Source organism: Pelmatolapia mariae, linkage group LG22 (genome assembly GCF_036321145.2).
Source record: "Pelmatolapia mariae isolate MD_Pm_ZW linkage group LG22, Pm_UMD_F_2, whole genome shotgun sequence".
Lineage (NCBI taxonomy): Eukaryota > Metazoa > Chordata > Actinopteri > Cichliformes > Cichlidae > Pelmatolapia > Pelmatolapia mariae.
In genome coordinates, this window is record NC_086245.2 from 31,930,737 (window position 1) to 31,948,090 (window position 17,354).

General features: G+C 41.6%; 1 long non-coding RNA gene across 1 annotated transcript; it reads right to left on the reverse strand.

The window, feature by feature from the left end:
• Positions 1-14,938: 14,938 nt before the first annotated feature.
• On the reverse strand, positions 14,939-15,670 carry LOC135932436 (uncharacterized). The gene is made up of 3 exons (XR_010573525.1): positions 15,552-15,670; positions 15,403-15,435; positions 14,939-15,098 (listed from the first exon to the last, which is right to left on the reverse strand). It is a non-coding gene; the product is annotated as an uncharacterized LOC135932436 (long non-coding RNA).
• Positions 15,671-17,354: the final 1,684 nt, after the last annotated feature.

Below are 17,354 nucleotides of genomic sequence, written 5' to 3' on the forward strand. Positions count from 1 at the left end.
GATTAACAATGGTCTACAGACAATCTTGTGTATTATTATACAAACTTTGGTTGTAAGATGCCCTACCTGGCCCCCTGGCAAAAGCTTTGCTAGATCCGCCCCTGCACAGTTACCAGCTGTCAGCTAAATAAAAAAGGAGCTTGGTGTTTATTTCTCTCAGAAACAGTTCATAACTTCCCTTCAACTCATTCATGTCACCTAAAAAAAAAAGGTAAACCTGTTTCTCCATCACCAGTTCAGCTCTGATGATTCGGTAAGGTCATCTCCTGGTTTCCACCAGCCGCTTCTACAGCTGTGGCTCCAGCAAACATCAGCTGATACTAGAAATTAAAATCAAATGAATTCTAACAACAGCTGATCAAGCTTAAACGTGCTGCTGTTGTTTAGCGCGATAAACAAACAAGAGAGAAAAGCCGATCATTGATCAGTTTCATGACTGAAGTTTGAACAGGCGAGAGAATGACAGGGGAGGCTGTCATAAAGTTCAACATCAGTAACTTAGCGCGCACACAGCTGTATAGAAACTCCGTCGTGCTAGCTAGCACGCAGTACAAGTTATTATAACTGATTGTAAAAAGTCAGCACAACGGAAATAAACTACACCTAAACTCGGTTTATATCTGACCCAAATAGAGTGCAGTTCATAACTTCTTACCTGAAATTCAGTTCACCTCACGCTCTGACCGGCAGCCGCCTGCTTCTCCTGCCTTCGGTTTCCCTGATCCACGATCTACCACCGGTTGATCGGCGGTCGCCTCGCCGCCTCGTTCCCTGCATGCTCTGTCTGACACACACCGGTGGATAGCTGCCCTCGGTTGTAGCTCCGTGTCAGCGACCACCAAACAACTCAGTTATTTTTTCCACATCGACCAGCATCTGGACAATCCACCGCCTTTCACTGTTTGTACCGTTACTAAAAAAACCCCTCATCGGCTCATAAAAACGAAAAATAAGTCCAGCTATGACCCTGAGTCAAAAAGACAGCCAGTTAGCTAGCTAGCTGTCTAGCTCTTTGCAGGCACCGAAACCATCAGAGCTAATATGGGATGTCTTGGTAACACGAGCACATATTTGAAGTTTACATCTGGCCAATCCACCACCTTTCACTGTTTATACCGTTACTAAAATGAATAAATAAATAAATCATTTATTTATTTAAAATAAGTCCAGCTGTGACCACGAGACTTTACGAAGGACCGGGTGTGAAACCAGAGTAAGCCGCTCTCACTGTCATCCAGGCCGGCTGTAGCTTGTTAGCAAAGCCGCGCTAGCCACACTAGCCAGCTAGCCTCAAGCAGAAACGACATCGTCAGAACATTGTCGCTAATATGGGATGTTTTGACAAAACGAGCAGATATTTGAAGTTTACACACCTATATTCTCGCCTGAAAATATCTTAAAAGTTTATTTTGTGACCTAGAAACAGTATTAAGAGGAAAATAAAAACTAAGTGATGGCCGCCATTGTTTGACTCGGCAGAGGCGTGCTATGAATTGTGGGATATTGAGTTTTCCACCAAGCATTACCGTAACTTTTGAATGATTTGCGCAACCTTAAAAATTCCAATGGCTCCTGAAAGCAGCGACGCTGTGCGCACCGTTGATATTGTCATCATTACGGTAATCCAAATAAGGGTAGACAGGCCGTACTACTCCCGGCATACCACTAGAGAGAGCCAACACACCACAAATGAAGTTTGAAATTTGTATCAGTGGGACCAAAAGATGGAGCCAACACACCACAAATGAAGTCTGTTTCTATGGCGCCAAAAGAAGAATCTTTCTAAATTTGCACTAAAATATTAATATTTAAAAAACTATAAAAGTCATAAACACCAAAAGTGTATACCATACTAGTCCAGCTCCAGCCGCACAAAATGATCTAACATATGTAACCCTATTGTCAAAACTGTTTGGCAGAGAAGCGCGGGAAAATTTTCACTAAAATATTAATATTTAAAAAACTATAATAGTCATAAACACCAAAAGTCATAGCACACCATTCCTGATCCAGCCGCACAAAATGAGGTAACATATATGAAGCTTGTCTCAAAACTGCGAGGCGAGATTCGCTGCAAAATTTCAGGCGGAAACTGAAGAATAATAATAATAATAATAATAATAATAATAATAATAATAAATCCGACGAATAGTAATATGTGTGCCTCTTGGCATAGGCACACATAATAATAATAATAATAAATCCGACGCATAGTAATATGTGTGCCTCTTGGCATAGGCACACATAATAACTAGAAAGCGAAAATTTCAGAAGAAATTTTAAGTGTGCCTATGCCGCTGGTAAACAGTGTAGTTTGCCATTCATACAGCTACAGAGAGCAAAACTCAGCAGAGCAGCCATTCTCCACCATGAACTATGGTAAAAACAAACACCGCTCGCACCTCACAGATGACAGCTTACAATTTTGGGTAAAGATGAAGTGACTTTGTACAGCCCCGATTTGCAGACGCTGTGCACATAGTTTCATGAGCAGAAGTCCCATTGTACCACGGCAGACCCGACAATGTTTGCATGAACACGCTTTGAAGCATTACGTTATGGACCACTTTTCACACATAGTTGGTGTACCCACACAGCCGGCTGTAGCTTTTCAACTCACAGCCTGACACACACCCAAAAAACAGCCGAGAGAGCACAGACTACGCCAGAGAGGCGTGATTGCAGATGCCGCTCAGGTGGGTCCACCTCCCCTGCAGCGGCACTGCAGACCACGCCCCGCCACACACATCAATCACGTAAAATAAATATTTATGCACTTTTGCATTCACTTTTTGTTTTTTGTTATTTTTACACAGTGTTCTGAATGATTAACAATGGTCTACAGACAATCTTGTGTATTATTATACAAACTTTGGTTGTAAGATGCCCTACCTGGCCCCCTGGCAAAAGCTTTGCTAGATCCACCCCTGCACAGTTACCAGCTGTCAGCTAAATAAAAAAGGAGCTTGGTGTTTATTTCTCTCAGAAACAGTTCATAACTTCCCTTCAACTCATTCATGTCACCTAAAAAAAAAAGGTAAACCTGTTTCTCCATCACCAGTTCAGCTCTGATGATTCGGTAAGGTCATCTCCTGGTTTCCACCAGCCGCTTCTACAGCTGTGGCTCCAGCAAACATCAGCTGATACTAGAAATTAAAATCAAATGAATTCTAACAACAGCTGATCAAGCTTAAACGTGCTGCTGTTGTTTAGCGCGATAAACAAACAAGAGAGAAAAGCCGATCATTGATCAGTTTCATGACTGAAGTTTGAACAGGCGAGAGAATGACAGGGGAGGCTGTCATAAAGTTCAACATCAGTAACTTAGCGCGCACACAGCTGTATAGAAACTCCGTCGTGCTAGCTAGCACGCAGTACAAGTTATTATAACTGATTGTAAAAAGTCAGCACAACGGAAATAAACTACACCTAAACTCGGTTTATATCTGACCCAAATAGAGTGCAGTTCATAACTTCTTACCTGAAATTCAGTTCACCTCACGCTCTGACCGGCAGCCGCCTGCTTCTCCTGCCTTCGGTTTCCCTGATCCACGATCTACCACCGGTTGATCGGCGGTCGCCTCGCCGCCTCGTTCCCTGCATGCTCTGTCTGACACACACCGGTGGATAGCTGCCCTCGGTTGTAGCTCCGCGTCAGCGACCACCAAACAACTCAGTTATTTTTTCCACATCGACCAGCATCTGGACAATCCACCGCCTTTCACTGTTTGTACCGTTACTAAAAAAAACCCTCATCGGCTCATAAAAACGAAAAATAAGTCCAGCTATGACCCTGAGTCAAAAAGACAGCCAGTTAGCTAGCTAGCTGTCTAGCTCTTTGCAGGCACCGAAACCATCAGAGCTAATATGGGATGTCTTGGTAACACGAGCACATATTTGAAGTTTACATCTGGCCAATCCACCACCTTTCACTGTTTATACCGTTACTAAAATGAATAAATAAATAAATCATTTATTTATTTAAAATAAGTCCAGCTGTGACCACGAGACTTTACGAAGGACCGGGTGTGAAACCAGAGTAAGCCGCTCTCACTGTCATCCAGGCCGGCTGTAGCTTGTTAGCAAAGCCGCGCTAGCCACACTAGCCAGCTAGCCTCAAGCAGAAACGACATCGTCAGAACATTGTCGCTAATATGGGATGTTTTGACAAAACGAGCAGATATTTGAAGTTTACACACCTATATTCTCGCCTGAAAATATCTTAAAAGTTTATTTTGTGACCTAGAAACAGTATTAAGAGGAAAATAAAAACTAAGTGATGGCCGCCATTGTTTGACTCGGCAGAGGCGTGCTATGAATTGTGGGATATTGAGTTTTCCACCAAGCATTACCGTAACTATTGAATGATTTGCGCAACCTTAAAAATTCCAATGGCTCCTGAAAGCAGCGACGCTGTGCGCACCGTTGATATTGTCATCATTACGGTAATCCAAATAAGGGTAGACAGGCCGTACTACTCCCGGCATACCACTAGAGAGAGCCAACACACCACAAATGAAGTTTGAAATTTGTATCAGTGGGACCAAAAGATGGAGCCAACACACCACAAATGAAGTCTGTTTCTATGGCGCCAAAAGAAGAATCTTTCTAAATTTGCACTAAAATATTAATATTTAAAAAACTATAAAAGTCATAAACACCAAAAGTGTATACCATACTAGTCCAGCTCCAGCCGCACAAAATGATCTAACATATGTAACCCTATTGTCAAAACTGTTTGGCAGAGAAGCGCGGGAAAATTTTCACTAAAATATTAATATTTAAAAAACTATAATAGTCATAAACACCAAAAGTCATAGCACACCATTCCTGATCCAGCCGCACAAAATGAGGTAACATATATGAAGCTTGTCTCAAAACTGCGAGGCGAGATTCGCTGCAAAATTTCAGGCGGAAACTGAAGAATAATAATAATAATAATAATAATAATAATAAATCCGACGAATAGTAATATGTGTGCCTCTTGGCATAGGCACACATAATAATAATAATAATAATAAATCCGACGAATAGTAATATGTGTGCCTCTTGGCATAGGCACACATAATAAAGGCATTTAGGGTTATTTACACTCCCACCAAAATTATGAATAATTGGTTTACATAAGAACCACTATGAATAATTTTCCCCAAACAAAATAACCCATGTAGGAGTTACCTTAACAACTTTCTAACAACAACACAAGTTTTTGTACTGGACGCTCCACAACTGATAGTTTAGTAGAGCGTTGACCTTTGTTATTGAGTCTCTTTTCTCCAAGTGAGATCTTTACCCTTCGCACAAGTCCATCTTTCCCACTGATAGTCTCGACAACTCTTGCAAGTCTCCATTCCACTCTGGGTGCCAGTTTATCCATTTCCAACACAACATCACCTACTTTTAGATTCCTCTTTGGTGAGTGCCACTTTTGCCTTGAAATGATGTTGTGAATGTATTCACGTCTCCAGCGGCTCCAGAACTGCTCTGCAAGGAACTGCACGCGGCGCCACCTCTTCCTGCTGTACAGGTCCTCATTTGAAAAGGCACCAGGTGGGGGCAAAGGTGCATTGGATTTCATGTGCAGCAGATGATTGGGCGTGAGCGGTTCTAGGCTGTTGGGGCTGTTCAAGTTATCTATAGTCAGGGGTCTGCTATTGACTATAGCCATGGCTTCGTAGAATAAGGTCCGTAATGAAGCATCGTTGAGTCTGTCATGAGCCAGTGACAGAGTGGTATTCAGCACACTTCTGACAGTCTTTATCTGACGTTCCCACACTCCCCCTGCGTGACTAGCGTGGGGTGCGTTCATCACAAAGTCACATTGTTTTTCGGACAGGTATGTATTTAGTCTCTGAGTGTCTAGCTCATTTAAACCTGCTTTAAACTCATTCTGAGCACCAACAAAGTTCGTTCCCTGGTCACATTGGATGTGTCGAACTGCACCTCTGATTGAAATGAAACATCTTAATGCATTAATAAATGCATCAGTAGACAAGTCCTCTAAGAACTCGATGTGAATGGCACGAGAACAAAAGCAAGTAAATAGGAGTCCATACCGTTTGTGTTGTTTTCTTCCCTCTGTTGTCACAAACGGACCAAAACAGTCCATGCCGCAGTGTGTGAAGGGAGGAGAGGGCTCTAAGCGTTGTGGAGGTAGGTCACTCATCCTCTGACCCTCTGGAGCTTTGCAGAGTCTGCGGCAGATCACACATTGTAGGATGAATGAGGCAACTGTTTTACTCATTCCAGGAATCCAGTAGCCACTGGATCTGATTTCATTTATTGTGAATCCTTTTCCTTGGTGTTTTACTTTGTCATGACAGTGAGATATTATGAGTTTGGCTGCATAATGTTCTTTTGGGATCACGATCGGGTGTTTGAAGGTGTCACTCGTTGCATGCTGGAGTCTCCCTCCCACCTTGAGGAGACCATCTGTATCCATGAAAATGTCCAGTTTAAACAGTTTGTTATGATGTGGGAGCTGTTCTCCTTTCTTCAGCAGTCTTATCTCCTGTTCATACGTTTGACTTTGTACATCTCGAATGATCACAAGTTCAGCATTTTTCTGTTCACTCACTGTAGCTGATGCATTTGACTTGATGTGTCTAGCCCTTCTTATGAGATGTGCTACAGCCTTAATTGCTTTGGACCAGGAGAACTTACTTAGACGTTCAGCAAGACTTACAGTGTCTGTGACTTTAGTTAACATTGTCTGTACTTTTCTGACTTCTGGATCTCCTATGGTCAGATCCAACTCGACAGGTTGTGCTGTGGGCAGTTCATTTTTCCACAAAAAGGTGGGGCCAGTGAACCAGATAGACTTATTTAACTCTTTGACAGTTGCACCTCTCGAAGCACTGTCAGCTGGATTCAGTTCTGATGGCACGTAAAACCATTGCTGAGGGCTTGTACTTTCCCTGATCTTCTGAACCCTGTTAGCTACAAAGGTGTGAAAACGACGCGCATCATTGTTTATGTAGCCCAGCACCACCTTTGAATCAGTCCAGAAATACTCCTTTGCACCATAACACAGTTCTTCCCGTAACATGTTGCTGACTGAGACTGAAACTACAGCTGCTGTTAGTTCAAGTCTGGGGATTGTGGTCAGTTTAGTTGGAGAAACTCGAGCCTTTGCTATTACCAGAGAACAGTGAATTTCACCTTTAGCGTTTTTTGCCCTCAGATAGCTACATTGTCCATAACCACTTGAGCTCGCATCTGAGAAGTGGTGCAACTCTATTTCTTTAGTTTCACCAAAGTTAGCAGGCAGGTAACAGCGAGGTATGTTTAGCTTGTCCAGATTTACAAAGTCACTTTGCCAACTCACCCACCTTGGCTTGAGTGCATTAGGTATTGGGTCGTCCCACCCGACACCATGCTGACACATTTCTTGCAAGATTTTCTTTCCATTCAGCACATATGGCGCTAAAAATCCAAGTGGGTCGTAGATTGACGCGACAGTGGATAGAATGCCTCTGCGTGTGGCTGGCTGGACTTTCAGTGTGTTGTCAAATTTGAAACAGTCCTTTTCAATTTTCCACTGGATGCCTAGTGCTCTTTCTTGTGGCACGTCTTTGAATGTCAAGTCTCTTATGTTAATGTTTACAGCGCACTCTGATGCAGGTATACTTTGCAAAACAGTGTGATTGGTAGAAACAAACTTGTGGAGACGCAGGTTACCTTTGCTGCAGATTTCTCTGGCTTCTTGTGCCAACTGTATTGCTTCTTTCACTGTGTTTGTGCTCGTAACTCCATCATCGACGTAAAAGTCTTTCTCTATGAACTGTGAACCTGCTTGGTGCGAGTGGCAGTGCTCTTTGGCTAAATACTTCAGTCCATAATTTGCACAGCCTGGAGATGATGCTGCACCAAAAAGGTGCACCTTCATTCTGTATGTTTGAGGTTGTGTGCTTGTGTCACCGTTTTTCCACCAGAGGAAACGTAGATAGGTCCCTCTCACTGACGTGGAACTGGTGGAACATCTTTTCTATATCGCACATTAAGGCAATAGGATGTTGCCGGAATCTCAAGAGAATGCCAGTCAGATTGTTTATTAAGTCTGGCCCTTGGAGGAGGTGATCATTGAGACCAGTTCCATTGTGTTTGGCTGAACAGTCAAATACGACACGCAGTTTTGTGGGCTTTTTGGGGTGGTAAATCCCATGATGGGGGATGTACCATTGTTCACCTTGTATTCCTTCATTGTGTACTTCTTCCACGTCTCCTCTTTCAATTATGTCGTTCATGTATGCAACATAATCATTTTTGTAGTTCTCATCCTTGTTCAACCTTCTCCTTAAGTGTTCCAATCTGATCTCTGCAAGCCTTTTGTTGTCTGGTAAGTTTGGCCTTTGCTTAAATGGAAGAGGCATCTCGCAGTGTCCTTGTTCGTTTTTTTTTATCCCTTCCTTAAGTTTTTCCAGAAAAACGAGATCCTCTTGTGAGACCGTTTTTTCACATGCCTTTGTGTCCTTGAAATCAGATTCAAGAACACTGATCACGTCCATTGGTGTTACAGCAGGCATTTCCTTTACCATGACTCTATGGCACAGACTTGCTTCGGTTTCATTTGGCTCTGATGTAGAGCCACCAACAATGCTCCACCCTAGATCTGTCTGTATTGCAAATGGCTCATTGTCCTTTCCGAGTAGAACCTGTTTTGGAGCTAGAGTTCTGGGACAGTTAAATCCAATGAGCAGTCCAACATCACAACTCAGGAGAGGAGGGATCTGATCAACGATCTCTGACAGATGGGGCCATTGTTTTGCAGTTTCATTTGTGGGTATGTTGTCATAGTTAAATGGAATGTAGTCCTTTGTGTAGGAGGGTGGAAGGTCAATGTGAACATCTGAATTATAACCTCTCACGCGTAACCCTGCTACTCTCTGATTTTTAACTGTCATGTAAACTCCCAGCATCGTGGTTAGTTTTAGCTTAACTGGATGGGATACTGCTTGTAACTGTTTAGTTACCTCTTCACTGACAAATGTGTTGTCACTTTGTGTGTCTAATAAAGCGTACACAAGCTGCTCTTTAGATGGACTCTGGGTAGTGGAAACCCACACAGGAACAATCATGGAGGTACTACCTGATTGACCCACCTTAGTAACATTCAGAGCTGTGGCTGCCATGGTGTCATTTTCCGTGGTTGAAGTGATGTTTGTAGAGCTCTGAGGCCTTTCATTTGCCATGTGACTCTCATTGTGCAAACAGGTGGGGTGTCGTCCGTTGCAAGTGTCACATTTGTGGCGATGACGACAGTCTCTGGCATTGTGGCCCACCTTTAAGCACCCGTAGCACAGTTTATTGTCCTTCACAAATGTCCGTTTGTGGTCTAGTGACTTTTCTGAGAAGCTTGGGCACTTTGACAACTGATGACTTTCATCTTTGCAGAACATGCAGGCCACCTTTAACTTTGTGTCACTTGACTTAGTTTTTTCTCCTCGTACTGTGGCTTGTGTAGTAAAGACTTGAGTCACAGATCTGTTTGGTTTGGTCTCCCTTATGTATCTTTTCTCCAAGGATGAGCTGTATAAATAAAGTGCATATGAAGAAGTCACAGGATTACATGCAATTTCTGCCTCGAGTGCTACAAACTCTGCAAAATCCTTGAAAGAGGGAAAATCTTTGCCTTTCATGAGAGCAACTGTGACTTGACGATTCCAACGTGTTGCGAGCCATTCTGGAACCTTTTGCAATAACTTTTGGTTTTCCTCACAGTCACTTAGTATCTCTAAGCCCTTTACATGTGGTGTTGCTTGCAGACAGGTTGTGAGAAAATCAGAAAAGGCCTGTAGACCTTCTGCATCTTTTGAGTGGATTTTAGGCCACTTTGACAGTTTGTCTCTGAATGCCTTTTGAACAACAAATGGCTGACCGTAGCGTTGGTCAAGTCTTTTCCATGCATCTTTGTATGCCTCTTCATCACTGCGGTAGAATGTGCCCTCAAGACACTTAAGAGCAGGACCAGTGATATACCTTTTTAACAAATGCAGTTTTTCAGCTGGAGATATACCTTTGTGGCCCACCAGTGAGATGAAGGAAGCCTTCCATTCGATGTAGGTGATGGGATCTCCGCTGAACATGATGGGCACTGGCACTGGAATTCTGCTTACTGCTATGCTGTCTTGAATAGCTTTAGCCAGCTGGAATACATCTGTGGGAGGCGATGGAGTGACAATTTGTGAGTGCAGTTGTTGTAGAGGATTATTGACAGGGATGGATGCATATTTTTCCACATGTGGGTGATATGAACCTGTAGAGAGCTCTGAGGCTGGTTGTGCAAAGCTTTGGTTGATAACAGACATCCCATTGCTCTGTAACATTAACTGACTGTCCATATCAACTTTAAATTCCTTATCATAAATCTCTAATTTTGCACGTGCTGCTTGCCTTTCCTTTTCTGCTTGTAAACGCTCAAGTTCAGACCTTTGTGCATCCAATTCCCTCCTGTGTTTCTCTTCCATTTCTCTTATTTTTTGTTTTTGTTTTATTTCCTCTTGTGTGATTTTATACTGAGCTTCTTTTGCAGCTAATTCTGCAACAGCATCGATTCTTTTGGCTGCAATGCTTGCTTCAGATTGGTAACTTGACTGTGATGCAGTACCAAATATGGACTTAGCATGTTCATAAGCTAAGAGCTGATGAAGGCACTGCCTTTCTCTATCGGCATCATACTCATCTATAGCTGCTAAACGCTCAGATATGATTTTCATAATGTCCTTTGTCACTGATTCACAAGAGTCCATTTTGCGCCTTATGACATGGGATGGTTCATTACGCTCTCTATATTCACTGTATGCTTTCATCATGTCATTTAATGCCCTTTCAATATCATCAGCCATTTCTGCTAACCGTGAATCTGATAAATCACTTTTCAGGTCTTCTCTGTATGCTCTGACCTGGCCTTTCCAATGTTCATAAATGGTTAGCAGTTTCTTCTCTCTTTTATTCTGTTCATCCCTTTGATATGAGAGCATTTTCTCTGTGGGCACACTGGGCCGTTCTGATCGCCTTGGGAACGTTTCATTAGCTGTTTCATCGGCTTCGCATGTCAATTCCTTTCGTTGTTCCTTTTGGTTTATCTGATATCCTTCTATATTTTCCATTTTGAGAGCAATTGCTTGTTACCGGGCCGTTGCTGTAGCTTGCTGCTCCGCGCCGTTCCGTTACCGTTCCGATCGCAGGAAGCTCTCTCTCTCTTCTCCTCTTCTCCCGGAGGCAAGCTCGTACTGCTCCCGGAGGTAAGCTCTTACTGTAGCGAACCCCCCCGAATGAAGGATGACACTTTACTGATGACGTTTTGAGGGTTTAATGGCAGTAAACCATCAATCTCACCGTAAGAGCTGAGGATGTATACATAGAAACAGCGTGTAAGCAAAACAATCCACACTCTTACAATCGTAAACATTATAACATAAAGTACGTTCAACGTAACATCTAACAAATGAAGCCTCTGTCACAAAAACATCTAAACATGTCCTTATTTATGTCATAACCATACCTTGTGCCTCTATCAAGGGGGCTGCTAATAACAAAAGAAATCTCCATAGGCTCCGTTAAACCATGACATTTCAAACTCCCGCGACTGCTGCTGAAAACTGCGCCAAAAACAGTATTACAGGAAATCGTCCCATCAAAATAAAAGCTTCTACACCCAAACAGGAAGTTAGTAGTAGAAAACAACGATGAGTGTCAAAATAAGGTGCAATGAACTAAATAAAGGCATTTAGGGTTATTTACACTTTATGTTTGAGACTGTATGAAGAGTTTTCTGCAGATTAAGAAATAATCTGTGTGCTGAGTAATATGTCTTTCCAGATATCTTCCTCACTGCAAAAGTGGTAACTGAAGGGTTTCACAACTGATTGAGTAGTCAGATGTTTGTTCAGTACTGCATTCACTGTGAAACCTTTCTCACAAATTGAGTTTGATTTGCTTCTCTCCAGTCTGATTCCTCATGTGATATTTCAGGCTGTTCTCACACTCATGCCAGGAAAATGTTTTTTTCTCTGGGTTCTTGGTCTGCACAGTCTGTTCGACCATTGTCCAGCTCCAGCTGCTCACCACAGCACTTTTGCTGCTTTAAGCCTGACAGTCAAGTGAACTATTTGTTGCATGCCCTGCAACTGCTTTTCACCATGTGGATGGCCATTTGCCGAGTCATGTGCAAGAACCCTTTCTCACAGAACGGGCAAGTGAACTGGCACTCCAGTGTGTGAAGGGTCTTCAGATTGACAGATTGTGGTTGAATCAGGGCTGTGCAAATGACGAAAATATATTAGACGATAGACGATTATACTCATGTATTTTGTGCTGTTGCAAAAATTACTGTTTACTGCAATATTTTTCCATTGCTTTAGATCCGGGGTGGCAAACTCCAGGCCTCGAGAGCCAGTGTCCTTCAGGTTTCAGATATCACCCTGGGTCAACACACCTGAATCAAATGATTAGTTCATTACCAGGCCTCTGGAAAACTTCAAGAAATGTTGAGGAGGTAATTTAGCCATTTACACATCTAAAACCTGCAGGACACCAGCTCTCAAGGCCTGGAGTTGGCCACCCCTGCTTTAGATGATGATTTGCAATACTTTCCATGGTATAGTCACCACCCACCAAACAACAACAGATATGTGGAGGAGCTGAACAACATATACCTTTATGAGCTTAACTGTGCACTCCACAGACTGGACATCTGCAGTTGTCGTTTGCAGACAGGCTAGTTTCCTAACAACCATACAGGAGCAGTAATGTTAGCTGGAGGCCTGAGGAAAGCACCTGCGTGACCGCATGGGGTCATCTAGTGTGTGTCGCTATAGGATAATGCCAGGTAAGGCCCATATTTATTTCATTATTGATCATTTCATTTAAATGTATATGAGAAATGGTACTTTTGATGTGGTGATTATATATACTATTCACTGAATTTACCGAAAATGCATTATATTGTGATATAGATTCTTATGTTATCTTATCTAAAATGTAAATGCTGAGTCCTTTTTACACACTAAGGTTAATTATGGAGTTCCACTTGGACCAATTCTGTTTACGTTATTCATGGTTCCCTTAGGCAGTATCATTAGATGGCATACCATACAGTTTCACTCGTATGGAGATTATATCCAACTTTATCTATCCATAAATCCAGATAACACACACCAGTTCGTTAAACTGCAGGAATGTTTAAAAGCCATAAAGACCAGTATGACCTCTAGTTTTCTGCTTCTAAATTCAGATAAAATTGGGGTTATTGTATTTCATCAAAAAATCTTAGAAATCCTGTATCTAACCAGATGCTTACAATGGATGGTATTACCTTGGTCTCCAGTAGCACTGTGAGGAATCTTGGAGCCACTTTTGACCAGGATATTTCCTTCAATACACATATTAAACTATTAACTGAGAAGCCTCAGTTGAAAGAAACTGGTCTTAACAACAGAGCTAATGTGATAAAACACTGTCAAAAGTCACACCAAGGTTCTTTGCAACCAAATGACAGAAAGAGACTAAAAGGTGATGTTTTATCAGTCTAACAGGATGGGTTATCAAATAAAATCATTTCTGTTTTACTTTTGTTCAGGCTGAGGAAGTCAATCTCATCCAATTTGGCTCCAGTCATTTACCAGCTCTTGCAATCGGCATTTGTTTTCAGACCATTCATAGCTGCTTTTTTTGTCCTATCATGTTACAGCTAAATAATTACCAAAGTGTTCATTCTGTTCATCTGGACGTAGCGTTTTCAGTGGGAGATGGGTTAGGCATAAAGCATAGAAGCTATCCAAGAAAGGCTCGAGTCAGAAACTTTACGTTCTGCAGAATAAGCAAAGAAGGACCGAAGAGTTACGCTACAGGGCCTAAGAGAACATCATTCGCCATCTTACAGTGCTGTGATTGCAGCCATTCCCCAACTCTCTGTGAATGATACTTATGGCCATTAATCAGTGCCCAGATAGCAAGGAAACATTGAAACAATGTTGAGTCAATATCAGGCGACGTCATTGAAGCAACGTTGAAGTGTGACGTTGACCCAACATCACTCTTGCACCCATTTTTAACGTTGAAACAACGTCAGGTTTTGATGTTGAATCAATGTTGAAACCTGACATTGATTCGACGTTATATTTTCTAACACTGTTGACATTGAAACACTGTTGAGATATGGTATTGATTTTCCACCTCTTTCGCACAGTTGCTTTTTATTGAAAAAAAACCAAAAAACCAAAAAAGGTCAATAGACATGTATCATTTGCAAAATACTTTATTAAAAGACAAAGTTTCCTATTTACATTTCTATGTTTCACGTCACTTTTTATTATTTACTCCGGGATGGGGATGGATGATGTGTGTCCTGCGCGCCACCCGTACGATCTGGAGCATATCTGAGCCATTTCTGGACTGCTTGAGCAAATACCAACTCAGACATAGAGTTCACCCCTACCTGCTGCGCCAGGCCATCTAGGACAAAAAATAGACACACACACAAAAAAAAGGGAATTAGAGCACATGAATAAGCTCTTGTTAATTGTCTTCAGCAGGGAGAAAGTATGTAAACTCCTAGGCTGATAAACATGAAAGTCACCAGGCAGAAATCAGCAAACTGCCGCATTTGATTCCCAAAGAGCTATAAGCTGAAAATGTGATATGTCTTAGCATGGTGTGCCGTGTATCCTTTAAAAAAAAAAAAGAAAACATGGGGTCCTCGGGCTGTACAAAGTGTACAACCCGAGGACAAAACAAGCCGAAGACCAAAGACTCCATCTCCAGATTAACCGGACATGAAAGTCTTGTTATTAAGAAAGACAAGGTAATATAGCAAAAAACAGACATAGGAAATGTGAAACGCACCCAGCACATCAATTGATCCCTTTATTGTTCACTTTAGGCTCATAAAACTACAATAAATGTTAAAACTTACCAAATATGCATCTACACAGCGCTGTCTCTTTAAATGCCCTTTTTTGCTTTGTCTGGTCCTTGGTATTTTTTCCCTGCCCAGTTGAGTACAGAGGCCAGCTCCTTTGTAATGGCATAAACCATTACACAGCGGACTCGCACCTCCAGTGTGGTCCAGCAGCACCAATCAACGCAAAGCGTCTCACCTATAGACACATTTTATGAGATGGAATTAGCGTGTCTCATGTCTTAAATGTGTATGCAAGTGCTTGTGTGTTTACTTCATGTAATTGATGATAGAAACATGTCATTTGGTTTTCCCTAAAGCCTGATTTTCAAGTCATACAAAGAATAAACCAAAGTATTGGCAGTGCAATGTATTTCTATTCACTTTTGTTGGATATTCATTTGTTAGTTCTTGTAACTGCTAAAAGTGTTTACTAGTTTTTGCCTGTCACATATATTTGTTATACCATGTAAACTGTGAAATTCCAAGATTTTCAAACTTGCCTTGTAATAGTGGCCTCACAGAGTCTCTGGAATCTACAGAAAAAAAAAATCACAACAAGATGACATTCAGGAGTATAAATTGGGTTTTCTTTTTAGATAAGAGTACAATGACATTGTGATGCAGCTTTAAAGCTTTTTTAAAAGCATACCATCTATAGGGAAGACATCAGACTCTGCATGCTGGCGAGATCGCAAAGCTGTGTCGGTTTGTGCCGGAGTGGTGAAAGGTGCCGGAAGCTGGGTGGGGCATTATGATGGTTGCTATCAGTGGGCTGGGGGGCAGACTGCGGAGTGATGAGGGCTGTTTAGAAAAAGATCATTTTTTAAGTATTTAAGAATACAGACAACTTGTCAAAAAAGTTTCCTTGTGTCAGACACAGATATGTACACAGACACTAGACAGTATTTTATTACCTGGTATTTTCACTCGAGGGGCCTGGGGAAACCGTTTTTTTGTAGGCTGCTCATCCTCTGAGTCCGTATATGTGTACAGGGAATTTGGTCTAAAGAAAATAAATTAAAAACGGTCTTAAGTAATTGTAAATATGCTTTTGGCATATTGTTTCCTAAAGTTAGTTTGATTTCTAACAACACACACAGGAAACAGAGACGTGCAAGAAGGTACAGTATACAATGAATTTTTGAAGTGCACAAGTGTACACGGCTTTGCATTTTTAAAAAGTTTACAAACTTCCACTTTTTGGACTATATTATGTGGCGATATTGCAGTATGCAAGCACCACAGATATGTATAAAAGACAAGATCATAAATTCTTAACAATCAAAGATATGTTTGTGAATATAAAGGTTTTACTTGTGCTTTCTTTTAAGACTGGTCTGGGTTTCTTCTTCGGACTGAAGGTCAGACGTATCACAGCGTTCACGTGGATATCTCTGAAGACTGCGTTCTGCTTCGTGAAATGTGCCTGGAAATACAAACACAATGTACGGCCAGACATACATTACGTGTGGACAAAAGGTGCAAACGCATAGAAAAATCAGCGGTTTCAAAAATACGCTGGTACATGTGGACGTAGCCTTATTCATTATTCAAGGCACAAACGGAAAGTCATGTACGCGTGCAACTTAAAGTTAGGTGAGCGTGCAACGTACAGTCACGCATGCTGCGTGAGCTTTCAAACTGAGTCTAAAGTTTTCGTGTGCGAAATGAAGCGAGTGCTCTCCAATCATCAAAAGTAACAAAGTCATTGAACACGTTTATACAGTTAACTTTACGTTTATCAATCATATATCACAGATTTCGAATTTTTTGTAGTACTAAGCAACTACAGAGCGAAAGTCTGGGTCAAGCGCCGAGGCGACGGCAAGAACAAAGGAAACCTCGAAGCGTTAAAGCTAGCTTTGTAAGGGAATATAACGAAGAAATTATGAAAAAAAAATGTTTTCTTTGTTGATATACTTTGTTCGCAGTGCAATTTATTTGTTGCCAGATTGTAAGAAGTATAGACACAATTTAAAGAACTCGTTAATGTACAACATTAACAAGTTTTTTTTTACTGTTATTCAAATGCAAACATGGAAATACCGAGTAGGAAAAAAAAATCATTCATTCTTACCTTATACTAATCGTGGTGCAGGCCAGTGCAGTGCATGAACTGATGCCTTCTCCGGTCAATTCCGCTGAGAGTAAATCAAATGTCCCGCTCTACTGTAGAAGACAATACCTGGGGGGATGTACCAATGTGAGAGGGGTGCTGTGGAATAGTCCAAGTGATCGCTGCTTTAATTTCCCGGTCAACTATACATAAATTGCACGTAGACACGATTTTTTAAAGCTGGTGAACCACACCAAGTCATTGATAACAAATGAACAATAAATCTACTTTCTCTGGTACTTTATACCCGATCAGTTGCAATGCAATTTAATGCTCAACTACAAATCGATGGTTTTTGATGGTGACCGGAGCCGAATGATCGTCAACTATAAATAG